Source organism: Grampus griseus (genome assembly GCF_964374135.1).
Source record: "Grampus griseus genome assembly, chromosome: 10".
In the NCBI taxonomy this organism is placed as follows: Eukaryota; Metazoa; Chordata; class Mammalia; order Artiodactyla; family Delphinidae; genus Grampus; species Grampus griseus.
The window spans coordinates 78386123-78399057 of record NC_139004.1 but is presented as its reverse complement, the minus strand read 5'-3'; the positions used below and the strand labels follow the sequence as shown (position 1 = coordinate 78399057).

At 40.1% G+C, this 12935-nt stretch overlaps 1 protein-coding gene across 3 annotated transcripts in view; it reads right to left on the bottom strand.

Moving 5' to 3' along the window:
- ATXN7 (ataxin 7) overlaps positions 1–12935 on the bottom strand; it is a 126193-nt gene that overhangs the window by 92497 nt on the left and 20761 nt on the right. For all 3 annotated transcript variants that reach the window (XM_082662843.1, XM_082662845.1, XM_082662844.1), the window contains exon 2: positions 6317–6415. The gene's annotated coding sequence lies outside the window, so the exon portion shown is untranslated. The remainder of the gene's footprint in view (positions 1–6316; positions 6416–12935) is intronic.

Sequence of the window (12935 nt, the reverse complement as noted above, 5' to 3'; positions counted from 1 at the left end):
AGCACTCCAGGCCCTCTCCAGGTGGCCCCAGGCTCAGCTCCACCGCATCTACAGTGTTCCCTCTTGCAGGTACCCTACAGTCCAGCCCAAATGACCAATTCATAGCTTTGAATATGCTCCCCCTCCAGATCCCAGCTCTCAAGCCTTTGTTCATACAGGCCACGCCATCTGTAATGCTTCCCCCGCCCTTGGCTGAAATCCTACTGTTCAGTTACGTTCCCCCTCAAGTTTCATTTCCTTAACAAAATCTTTCCTGATCTCACACTAACCTCATAGGAACTCATCCCCACTTCTACATCTAAATCTAAATTGGACTTCCTGGACTAGGGTTAAGAGTATATGCCCTGAAATCAAGGTGGCAATGAGATATATGCTTAGTCTCCCAAAGATTAACAGTTTGCATTCCAACATAAGGGTGTCATTTGGAACATGGAACCCACCTCCTCACAAACCATAAGATGTGCAGTGTCCAGGTCCCCAAGCTGGTCAGCAAAATGCCTTAGGGCTGAACTCTAGGACTAACAGTATAGGTGTGTTAGTACAAGAAGGAAGGAACAACACAGCTTTTTCTTCCCCCTTTCTGCAGCAAAGTTCCAGTCCTAAGTAAAGACACAGATCTAGCAAACACAATCCACCTAACTTTTCCACATTCTTTGTGTACACCCTGATCCAGGAACCCATCTGGGTTTGTACTGCTTCCCCAAAGGCAGACTGTTCCACAAAGGCTTGCAACCCCTTTCCACCTCTAAAACAAAACCTTCCATCTCTTGGTAAAGATAGATGGCATGCAGATTGTACTACATTTCACTAACATGTGAGTGAATGACTATGAATGAATACAGTTCCCTACCTTCAACCCCCAACCTAAACACATATTTTCTCATACAAAGGGCGAGACCTGAACCCAAATGACTCTCCAGATTTCAGGGTCCCTAAACCATTCTTCCCAGAAACACACAGTTACTTCTCTCCCCGGGCCTCTCTGATTTTAAATGGCACCACCTATGACTCACAGCAAAGTTTTGACGTTTTATTTTAACCTATTCAAACCTCTCTTTTGACATAAAATCTGCAGGACCCGGAGACCATGATCTTCTCCACTTTCTACTGCATCCTCCTCTCCACCAAACTGCTCCAAGTGAAGGAACTTCAGGAGCCAAAACGGTGAATCAAAACAAAACCACTACTGGTAGGAAATCTATCTTTGCTGCTTTCTAGAGCTTCTTGCCTCCACTTCAGAACACAGGGATCTTCACAAAACATTAGGATTTTTCCAAATGGTTTCTGGGGGAAGTGGCAGCACAGCAGCAAGCACAAGTGGATGATTAGAAGGCTGGAATCCAACTTACCAGGTATTTCTTACAAAACAGGGCCAAATAGATAAACTGGACTTCATCAAAATCATTAAACTTTTGTGCTTCAAAGGACACCCTGAAGGAAGTGAAAAGAACCCAGAGAATGGAGAAAATTTTTGCAAATCCAATATCTGATAAGGGACTTGTATCTAGAATGTATAAAGAGCTCTGACAACAACAACAACAAAAGACGAAGAATCCAATTTTTGCAATGGGCAAAGGATCTCAACAGACATTTCTCCAAAGGAGATAATACAAATGACCAACAAGCACATGAAAAGATGCTCAACATCATTTGTCATTAGAGAAATACAAATCAAAACCACAATGAGATACCACTCCACACCCACTAGGATGGCTAGTAAGGAAATAAAAACAAACAAAAACAGAAAATGACAAGTGTTGGTAAGGATGTGGAGGAATAGGAATCCTTCTACATTGTTGATGGGAATGTAAAATGGTGCAGCCCCTGTGGAAAACAGTTTGACAGTCTTTTGAAAGGTTAAACAAACAATTACAATATGATCCAGCAATTCCACTTCTAGGTATACACTCAAAGAACTGAAAGCAAGGACTCAAAGAGATACTTGTATACCAATGTTCATAATGGCATTGTTCACAAAGCCAAAAGGTGGAAACAACCCAAGTGTCCATCAACTGAAGAATGGCTAAGTAAAATGTGGTATACCCAGCCACACAATAGAGTATTATTCACCCATTCAAAGGAATGAAGTACTGATACATGCTACAATATGGATGAACCTCAAAAACAAGCTAAGTAAAAGAAGCCAGACACAGAGGCCACATATTATATGATTTTATTTATGTGAAATATCCAAAATAGGCAAATTCACAGAAACAAAGCAGAGCAGCGGCTTCCAGGGTTTGGTGAGAGGGGAGGATGGAAAGTGACTGTTTAATGGAAACGATGTTTCCTTTGGGGGTGATAAAAATGGTTTAGACCTAGATAGACGTGTTGTCTGCACAACATTGTCAATACACTAAAAATGATTAAAGTGGTAAATTTGTGGCATTTAAATTATATCTCAATAAAGCTATTTTTTTAAAAGCCAACATTAAAATCTGGAAAATTTCACACAAAATTCCAGATTGACTTCTCTTGAAAAATCTTCATAATCTCACACCAGTGGCCACAAGCTCCCTCGTAACAACCATCAGTTGGAGCTGAAGCTGGTCCTGGAGCCCATTTCTGCTACTGCCTAACCATGGACCATAACAGGACACATTTTGTCTCTGCCTCAGTTAACTTCTCTGTAAAAGGAGGATCAAAACAGTATCTACCTCATCAGGTTGTTACAAGGAGTGAGTGAATTAATATGCTTAGAAGAGCGCCTGGCAAATAGTTAGGGCCCATTAAATGTTAGCTACTTTTACATTTTATGATACCTCATTTTCTTCGTAATAGAGGTAAATGGCATTTGCTTTTCAATTTTTTTGCTCGTTTTTACAAATGAAAGTCTAGCATATAATGTAGCAATCCAAAAGAAAGAAGTAGAAAGACAGCCAAGATGTAAGTTTTTTTAAAGTGACATGCAAAATACTATGCATAATATGTGCCTGTTTTTGTGAAAATGTAATAATGATGATGACGATGAGTCTATTCACAGACAATAGTCTAGATAGCTTTGGACTTATGGGTACTAGGGAGGGAAGGAATGTAATTATTATGCTTTTTATTAGGGTTTATATAATGTTTAAATTTTTTCCAGTTTTACTGAAATATAATTGACACATAAGATTGTGTATGTTTCCGGTATACAATGTGATGATTTGAGATACTTGAGATAGATATACAGATATGGATATATATGTATCTCAAAACAATTACCACGATAAGGTTAGTTGACATATCAGTCACCTCACATAGTTATCTAATTTTTTTAATAACACACACTTATAATCAGGAACTATAATAAGCATATTCTTTAAAAGATGAAGAAACTCTAAATTAATTTTGTTTGCGACTTCCATGAGGTTATCATAAAATTCCACGAGGTGAGCAGCAATAGCACAGATTGATAAAGCCAGAGGCCGCTTGCTTTGCTTTGAATCCCAGAGGCTGCGATTCCCAAAGCACCAACCTCTCTTCAGTTTCCTTCTTACTTAGGGAGTACACACTGCTATGTTTTACAGCTGCTAACAGAAGAGAGTCTAAACTGCTTGCCTGGCAGCCAACAACTTTCACTATCTGACTCAACATCGTTTTTTTCGAGTTTTATCATCCATCACGCCCCCTTACAAAGACTCCACTCCAGCTAAACAAGACATAAAATACACATCCTTCAAATACTTTTCCACATGCCATCCTTTTTTAAAAAAAAATTGAGGTAAAATTCACATAACATAGAATTCACCATTTTAAAGTATACAACTTAGTGACATTTAGTACACTACAATGTGGTGCAATCATCATCACTATTTTGTTCCAGAACATTTCATCACCCCGAAAGGAAACCCTGTACCTGTTAAGCAGTCACTCCCCGTCTCCCATCCCTCTCACAGCCCCTAGAAACCACATCTGTTTTCTTTCTCAATAGATTTGCCTATTTTGGATATTTCACAATGTTGAAACCGTACAGTATGTGACCTCTTGCGTCTGGCTTCTTTCAGTTAGCCAGGTTTTCGAGGTTCACCCTTGTTGGAGCATATATCTGTAATTTTTTCTACTTTATGGCTGAATAAAATTTCACTGTGTGGATATGCCAGTTTGTTTATCCATTCATCAGGTGATGGACATTTGGGTTCTTTCCACCTTTTTGCTACTGTGACTAGTTACATGCCATTATCTTTTCCCTTCCTTCAGCTTCATGTGCTAATCAAAATCAAGCTTTCGTGTGAGTTTCAAGTCAACACTGACCTTCCCCAACTTAGCCTGGCCCAAAGTCCTCACCTTTTTCTGACTTCCTTTATCATTTCTATACCCAAGGTAGCAAACTGTCACCACGTGGCAGAATCCCACCGACTTATTTAGGTGGACTCAAACTGTTTTCTTAAATTGCTAACTTTGAAAAAAATCAAGAAAAGTCATTAAAGTTACGATTTCAGTTCCCTTAAAATTCTGAAAGGTCTGGGTTATTTCAATAACCATAGTTTAACTGCTTTCACTGCTTTTACCCTTGCCCTCTATATCCTATCTCAATATAGTGGCCAGAGTGGTTTTATTAAAACAGAAGTCAAATCAATGTATTTACTTATTACATTTGCTACATCTATTTCTTCTTATTAAAAGGTAAGTGCCACAATGGCAGGGACTTTGATTTACTAATTAATTCCCAGTGCCTGGAAGAGCACAGCATATAAGTAGGCACTCCATTAATATCTGTTGAATGGATTTTGGGACTAGGATCAGCTGGCATTGAAAAGGTAAAAGCCCTTTGAGATTAGTCATGAATTTAACAGCTTCTCATAGTTCCACCTGGTCCACTTCATTCCTCCACGTGTCTAATCCCTGCAGTCTTGAGAGTTGCGATACTTCTTTACCCCCCTTGTCACTGGCTTCCTGGTATCCTACTATACTTGACTTTTCATCGGAACGGTATTCAAAAAGGGTAAGTCATAATTATAGTCTGTGAAAATCACCTCCTATTCTTCTCTTTTCCTCCTCAAGGATAATCCTTCTGCACGTAGCAGAAGCTCAGTAAACAGTTATGGACTAAAGAGGTCCTTTGGCATATTTCTGTCAAATGTTTCCTCTCTACCTTCACCTCCCACTCCCTCATATCCCACCACTGCCAGTTGCTGACCACCATCTAGGAAAGCCCTGCTTCTTGCTTCTCTGGCACTTTCCAGACATTCCACAGTGAATGCCATCCTTTGTGATGACTTTGATGATCACTGAAAGATACCTCTGCACTGCTAGCCTTTCAGCTTTGGGCTGGAAAATTTTAAGGGCCTATTTTGAAGGTGGAGACTTCAGAGCTGCCCAGTCCTGTTCTTCTAAACACCTTAACAAAACTGCTACATCCTTCTACAAGCTCCTGTTTCTGTTTGGTCACAGTCAAAATGTTATCTTTGCAGATGCATGTTCATGTTGTCCAAAATGTTTCCATCTTTGCTACAGATGCCTAAAACCTGACTGAGGCATTGCATTTGTTGCCTAAATTTGTAAGTTGATCAATTTCAGAGGCTGAAACTCCTTTGCTCTTTCCTGTTTGGGTTCTGTTCAGTTTTATCCTTCAATGACTCATCTTAAACTACATCTTAACCTGGAAGCCCCCCTCATTCCTTTCAAGAGTAGATGGGAGGATGCATCATTTTTTTTTTTTTTTAATAAAAACACCTTCAGAAGTTTTTCTTCTTTTTCACATTATATGAAACTTACCACCCTCCTCCCCAAATAGTAAATGAAAATAGTGACTATGCAGTGAGGAACTCAATCAATGGTGACTGCTATTTTTGTAATGATCTGGGACTGCTCACGAGCAGAGCCAGCAGGCTGGGCAAAGGCACTGGGCCCAGAAAGTGCACCTGAAGTTCTCCGGTCGGTTTTACAATTTCCTTACAATCTCCCCTGCCCTCAGCAACTGGGTCTACATTGCTTGTAGAGAGAAGAAAACAGGAGCTTGGGAAAGTGGAACAGGACAAAAATGCAAGAGCACATCTTTAGACGACTTCACAGGAAAAGGTGAATATGGATTGGTGCGGGGGGCGGGTGGTGCAGGTTCCTATCTCCAAAGTATTCCAAAAATTTTAATGAATTTGGGGGAGGGAAGGTTATTTAGCAGATTTTATTTTGACAAACATCTAAAAATATTGTACTCTAAAATTCACTGTCATTTCATATTAATAAGCTATTCAATGATCCAATGCTTAAAATTGGAGACCTTACTCAGATACCTTAAATTTAAAAAATTATCATCCTTTGGTAAAACTCAAACTCCATTATAATCAGAGGCACTGCAGCATTTACTCAGCTGTGCTATGCTGAAAGAACCAGTTACCTTTTCTTTGGAGGGCAGGCCAAAAATCCTGATCGATTTACCAGTGGATCTTCATCTGCTGTGATTGTAGAAGCTCCTTCTTCTTAATTTTGTTCAGACCTACAAAAAAAGGGGCAAAGCGATGAAACAATGTATAAAATTAATCAGAAATCTACAATCTCATTAGTTGCCAGGTGTCCCAAAATTATATGTGTTTAAAATGTCGAAGTGTTAAAATTCGAGTCACTTTACCAATTTTACAACAAATGCAATTCAATTTTTTTTACAATGAACTTAATTGGCTATATTTATACAATAAACTAAGAACAAACAACTATTCAATATGTACATAGAGTCAGCCTCCTGGGGCTTAAAATCATTGTGTGTAATTTGCCACTAGTGAGTTTTCACTTAATTTTTTAAATGGCTATTCAGAAAGCCTGCTCCTATGAAACCTGTCAGATTTTAACCCACACATAATACACTGAGTGAGAATATTATTTGGAAAGCTCTCTCTGTCCTTTATCATTCAGCAGTTTATAAAAACAATTCATAATAGTACAAAAAGGAAACAAAAACTCAATTAAACCATCTTCCTAAAAAAACACAAAGAAATTACCTGTTGCCTTATCTGCATATTTTTGTACATGTGCACTCATACATATTTCAAGTAGAATGTGGGTACTACTCAAATTAATTTGGGGAAGAGCATTAAGTTATGGAATCAAGGGACTGGAGATTAACAAACCAGAGTTAGAAATTAAGCTGGTTTTCAAGTTTGACATGCAGCAGGAGGGAAAAAAACAGCAAATGTGGGCAATGACACAGCTATGGAACAGATGCTGTCCAAGTAGATAAAGCACAAGGCAGGCTGATTTCACATGAAAAATTCACTGGTAATACACTTCTCTTCCTATAATCCTCACTGGCTATACACCAAGGCTTTGCTCAACTTTTATTTATTATCACGTACTCTAAGACGGCAAATATTTCTATGGTTTGAGGTGCCAATAAAGCATCTTCCAAAGTCAGTGGCTGAAATTCTATGCCATGTTTGAACATTTTTTCATAATTACCTTTATTGGCTTTTAAGTTATTCCTGGATCATATCCTTCCCCTCTCCCTTTTTTAAACAGTTTTATTCACCCACAAGATGTTACTCAGCAGTGTAATCATTCAGTAAAGTAATCATTCCTACAATCTTTATAAGCCAGCTGTTTCTCTTTCTCAGATTTCTAATTGCTTCCCAGTCTCCTATCTTTTAAAAATTTTCTCTGATTTCCATTTCAGTGTTCCTTTTCTGCCTTATTTCCAATAAAAGCCACTATCTTGTTTAACATGTCTGTCCTGAGCCAAAATTCATTTCTTTGCATTCTAAACATTTTACGGCTATGCAAAATCACTCAAAGGAAGCTACAAATTCCCAGGATACAGGCAGCCAATAAAGATGTTACATTACAGATAACCACCTCTTTGAAGGTGATTCCTTCAAGGTAGGCTGGAGATGCAGATACAACAACACCGGCATCATGTGTGCTTGACCCTACTTCTCTAAGTCAAGCTGGTTTTCAATTTTCCATCAGAACACTTCAGCTATATCTCCAAAGTATCCAAGGAAGTCATCAGAGTGCTATGAAATCTCCCCCAAGATAGTGTTTGCCTTAGTAAAAAGAATTCACCGTTTACTAGCCTGAATACTGTAAAAATGCTTTAAGAGAAACCCTGTTCTTAGAGAAAAATGGTAGTGGCAGTTACGAAAAATAAGCATTTAAAAATAGTAACTTTTCTACTTAGAGTAGGGGTCAGAAATCTTTCTTTAGTAGGAAAAAAGCAACTATCACATATTTGTATATATTCTTTCATTTTATCTTCACAATAACACTGTGCTTAAAAGAGCTGTTATTTATGATCTCCATTTTACTAGTGAGGAAACAAACTGAGAGAAGGTCATAATTTGCTCAAGATAACCCAGAAAATAAATGGTTTGAAACTGGAAGCAGAATGGAGGCCTTTGGTGCTATTTAGTTCCCTTTCCAGTATACCAAACTGCCTAAACAGCAACTTAATTTTGTTTTGCGAAGAGAAAGAAATAATTTAAAAGGAAGACTGGAGAACATTTTCTAACAATAGAAACATAAAACGTGATAGCTTTTACTCATTCACCACCTACTATGTAACAAGCATTCAACAAATACGATTTTTTAAAAGATTTTTTAAATGGCAACCCATTAGAGGTGGGAGAGGAGATGGAAACAAGAAGAAAGAAAAGACCTAATCTGAGTGTTCTCCAAAGTCCTGACAGGCATAAATTTAATTTATTTACTCTTTTTTTTTAATTTTTGGTTGGGGGGTGGAAGATGGAGCTTGTAAGAGATGGCTTTCTCCTAGAGTAGCTGCCTAGCCCATGGTGACCCTTTTTGTAAGCACCATATAACCCAATGCCAAGTAATGCTTGTACTATGAAACTCCAAACTCCTCTCTTGTTTTGGTGAAAGCTGGACACATGACCCAAACTGAGACATTCAACTGGTTCTCCTGAGCACTAGAAATTGGGACGAAGAGGGTCTACTCTGGTCTACGCTGCAAGCTCCCCCATGTGCCCTCAGTCTCTAGGAAAAAGCCAGTCAGCAAAGACTGACATGAACATGCTGCTCAGAGTACATCAGCCCCAGGAGGCCCTGAAGCCCCACAGGACATAAAGGGAAACAGTTTCTGCCCAGGGGGTTCTAGGGCTTTCCTGTCCCACGTATAGTCTCCCAGAGGACCCAAGCACATCCTTCTGTAGGGTTTTAAGAATCCCCTGGACCTGAAGGGTAAATGGCCCCCCCTAATCAGAGCTTGAATTTTTAGGAATTGATTTCTGATAACCGCAACAAAAATAATCTTGCTCAAGACAGTAAAACTTCTGTACTAAAAATAAATAAATAAATAAAAGGGCAGATATCAGCAGAATTTGATATAAAAGAAGATCCTGTGGAATGCCCAAGGGTTCAGAAAAATCCTCTCATTAACTTTAAACAGCAAAAAGCCCACACTGTTACATGGGCACTGTTATATCAACTTTAACAAAGAAAATGACTTATTTTCCAGGAGTAACATTTCTACGTCCTTTTAAGACTCTGAGACCCTTGTTGCAATTTATGGCATAATCTGGATCACTTCTTGTTATACAATTGAGTCTATCAAAATTAAGCACTAACCATGATACAGGAAAGAAAATACAGGCTACACTGAGTTGGTCCTGTTTTTAAGCATAGTAGTATACACTTTCTTTTTATTTCCTAAACTTCCTTAAATTCTAGGCAAACCATGGAGCTGCAGTGTGAGAATGCACCTCAGGTGCTTGCAGAGGCTGTGAAAGGGAAGAGAAAGGGCTAGAAGGGTGGGCCCAACAAGGAGGGCAACACAGGTTTTGACTTGATTCTATCTTCTAAGCTGGAGGTGAGGGAAGGCGGACGCCTCTCTCCATCTCTCTAGAGAGGTTTACCCCAGCCGGTTTATTTATTCAATGAAAACGTGTGAAGCACGTGCCCCATGCCAGGTTCTGTGCCTTGCGGGCACCAGAACCAGGAGTGTATTCATTTGAGCTGCCTAACTCCCAGGTTACACATTTTTCTCTCCACTCTTTGACTCTCACTGCAAACAAAGAACATGGGCCTAAAATAGTTCACTTTTTTGTCTGTTTGCTTGGTGATCTTAGGGGGAGAAAAAGGGAATTTGTTGCTAATATTTAAAAGTTAAAATCCCGTATTTCCACTTTCTCTTTGAAGGTCCAGAAAATCTGGCCACTGAGGCCAGCTTTCCCACATGGGGATAACTGGCTGATGCTGCGTCGTGGGCTACTCTTGTCAGTGGGCATGTACTTCCCAAAGTACGCAGCTTGGCCACATCACTTATTTTCCTTCCAGGCCTGTCTCCTGTAGGCAGCCAAGCTTGTGACACTGAGCCTTTGTCATTTTCCTAAGTCTCTTCTCCCAAATGAAAAACCACAAACCAAAATTTTTAAAACAGGTTACATTGTCAACTGTAGGCATATTCTCCAAAAATATGATTTGACAGTGTCCCTAGTTTATTCACTCTCTTCCCACCCAAGTTCCACCTTGCTTTCACCCTAACCAGTTTTCTCCCTGGCAAAGCAAATTTAATAATGAAACTCTATACAGTTGGCCCTCCTATCCACAGGTTCCACATTCGTGGATTCAACCATCACTCATCTGGTCGGGCACTATGTTTACAGTCTGCAGTTGGTTGAAACTGTGGATGCGGAACCCATGGATACCATGGGACTGGAGGGTCCACAGTGCAGTATTGGAATAAATCTCCCACAGATACCGTCAAGTTTTTGCACCTACAGCTCTAAGGGTCACTCCACTGAACACAAAAAAGAGTTTGAAAACATAACCTGTAAAGAGAGAGCTGAAGCCAGTTACTAGGAAGGACTCCGGCACCTCTGGCCTAGGTTTCAGGGATACGTTTTAGTACCTGCAGTCAGTCGTGGGCTTTCCTGACCCTCCATAAAACTCCTCACGCGAAGTCTTAACATTTTAAAAGGAGCCTCCAGGGCTTCCCTGGTGGCACAGTGGTTAAGAACCCGCCTGCCCATGCAGGGGACACGGATTGGAGCCCTGGTCCGGGAAGATCCCACATGCTGCGGAGCAACTAAGCCTGTGAGCCACAACTACTGAGCCTGCACTCTAGAGCCCATGAGTCACAAATACTGAGCCCGTGCACCACACCTACTGAAGCACATGCGCCTAGAGCCCGTACTCTGCAACAAGAGAAGCCACCGCAATGAGAAGCCCGCGCACGGCAACAAAGAGTAGCCCCTGCTCACCGCAACTAGAGAAGAACTGCATGCAGCAACGAAGACCCAAAGCAGCCAAAAATAAATAAATAAAATAAAATAAACATTAAAAAAAAAAAGAAAGGAGGCTCCATTTTCTGACAACTTCTACATATCCACACACATTGAGCCCCTCTTCTCTCCAAAGGGTTCAACATAGCCATCCCTCCCTCCTTTTGCTATTTAAGTCTCACGGCTCTCCCATCTCTAACTCTCCCAGATTTCACTGAGATTAACTGGGCTCTCTATCCTTTTAGCTCAGGGGTCAGCAGGCCATTTTTCCATTAGTTGTGACTACAGTATACTCTTTCACCAGTAGCCTTAAGAGAGAACCAAAAATATAATAAAATTCCCAGTAGTTCTCTAATTTGCCTGCACAAAATCCTTGGTCAAGGCAGTGGGTTTACAAGTCGATTTACAGAAGCACACAAAAACAATAACAATAGTAGCAGCTGACATGTACTAAGCACTTACTATGTACCCAGTACTATTAACACATAGTAAACCCTTTACATATATCATCTCACTTAATCGTCCCAGGTCTATGATGTCAGAACTTTTACTCCACTCCTTTAAAAGAGAGAAAACTGAGGCTTGCGAGGAGAGGCCGATTAGGGGCAGACCTGAGGCAGCTGCATACCGGAGCTGAGCTTGTGCCATTCCTTCCGCTGCCGCCCACAGCAATTCCTACCTCTATTCCTCCACACCTGGTCTTCTCACCACCTTGAATTCCTTTCTTCCTATCTTCCAAGAAACTCACCCTTCCTAAGTCGGTTTCTTAGAGGCAGGGTCTGCAACATTTCAACCTTGTATCCCCAGGGCTGTTAATAAATGTTTGCTGAACAGAATTAAGTTAAAGGAACCACAGGCTCTGACAGCTACCCATCCACTCAAGTTAACATGGGCCTGGATGGGATGTTCTTGCCTTGCTAAGAACTTGCAATTAGGCCTGAGCAAAAAGTAGCTGTTCTGACATTTACCCTCACTCTTCCCTGACAAACTCACAGAGAGAGTTCAACACTGAGAAAGTTCTGGAAAGAAGGGAGTAGAGGTAAATCACAGCCCAATACTACTGTTGTCCTCTTCATAGAAGAATAAAAAGTCTGTGGAGTTAAATGCGAGGATGCCAGCCTTGGGGGACAGAGAGGGTTTCTCCCCCAATATTCTGCCAGGGGAACACTAATCTCTTATTACTCAACTGGGGTTATGGAATTCTAAAATTCATAGAAATATACTCAGTCAAGTCATTGCTACTCTAAGTAGTCCTTTAGGAAAGATGACAAATAAATGAACAGTTAGCAAGTATTTAGCTCTGGGGCCATACATATTAACATTATCAGTAATAATAACTCTTACTGAATGTTTACTCTGGGCCAGACCCTGTGCTAAGCACTTTGTATGCCCAGTCTTGTTTAAACTTCACCACATCCCTATGAAGAATATTTATAAGTGAGGAAATGGAGGTCTATAGTAGTTAGATGGCATGCCCAAGGTCATTACCAAATGGCTTACAGTAAAGGCAGTGGCTAGTGGGACAAATGTGTAATTTTTATTAACAATGCTTGCAGGCTTTTTAAGTTCTTCTATCCTTCCTCTTGAAATAATGCCACCTAAAGGCAGGCTGAGTAACCTATTACAAATCTCACTTTCTTCTCTAAAAGATCCAGGAAAAATCCCTCCTCTTCTATTAAGCCTTTCTAATTATTATTTGTATAGACTGCCAATGCTCACCTATATCCAAATTCTCCTCTTCCTGAGCACACAATTAGACTAAATTTCCCAGTATTTGTTCTAGTA